Source organism: Anomaloglossus baeobatrachus, chromosome 9 (assembly GCF_048569485.1).
Source record: "Anomaloglossus baeobatrachus isolate aAnoBae1 chromosome 9, aAnoBae1.hap1, whole genome shotgun sequence".
Classification (NCBI taxonomy): domain Eukaryota; kingdom Metazoa; phylum Chordata; class Amphibia; order Anura; family Aromobatidae; genus Anomaloglossus; species Anomaloglossus baeobatrachus.
The window spans coordinates 215,301,375-215,302,004 of record NC_134361.1 but is presented as its reverse complement, the minus strand read 5'-3'; positions in this window follow the sequence as shown (position 1 = coordinate 215,302,004).

Sequence of the window (630 nt, the reverse complement as noted above, 5' to 3'; positions counted from 1 at the left end):
ACAGGATAATGACACTGACACTGGGGGTACAGGATAATGACACTGGGGGTACAGGATAATGACACTGACACTGGGGGTGCAGGATAATGACACTGACACTGGGGGTACAGGATAATGACACTGACACTGGGGGTACGGGATAATGACACTGACACTGGGGGTACGGGATAATGACACTGGGGGGTGCAGGATAATGACACTGACACTGGGGGTACAGGACAATGACACTGGGGGTACAGGATAATGACACTGACACTGGGGGTACAGGACAATGACACTGGGGGTACAGGATAATGACACTGGGGGTACAGGATAATGACACTGACACTGGGGGTACAGGATAATGACACTGACACTGGGGGTACAGGATAATGATGCTGACACTGGGGGTACAGGATAATGACACTGGGGGTACAGGATAATGACACTGGGGGTACAGGATAATGATGCTGACACTGGGGGTACAGGATAATGACACTGGGGGTGCAGGATAATGACACTGGGGTACAGGATAATGACACTGGGGGTACAGGATAATGACACTGGGGGTACAGGATAATGACACTGACACTGGGGGTACAGGATAATGATGCTGACACTGGGGGTAGAGGATAATGACACTGGGGGTAC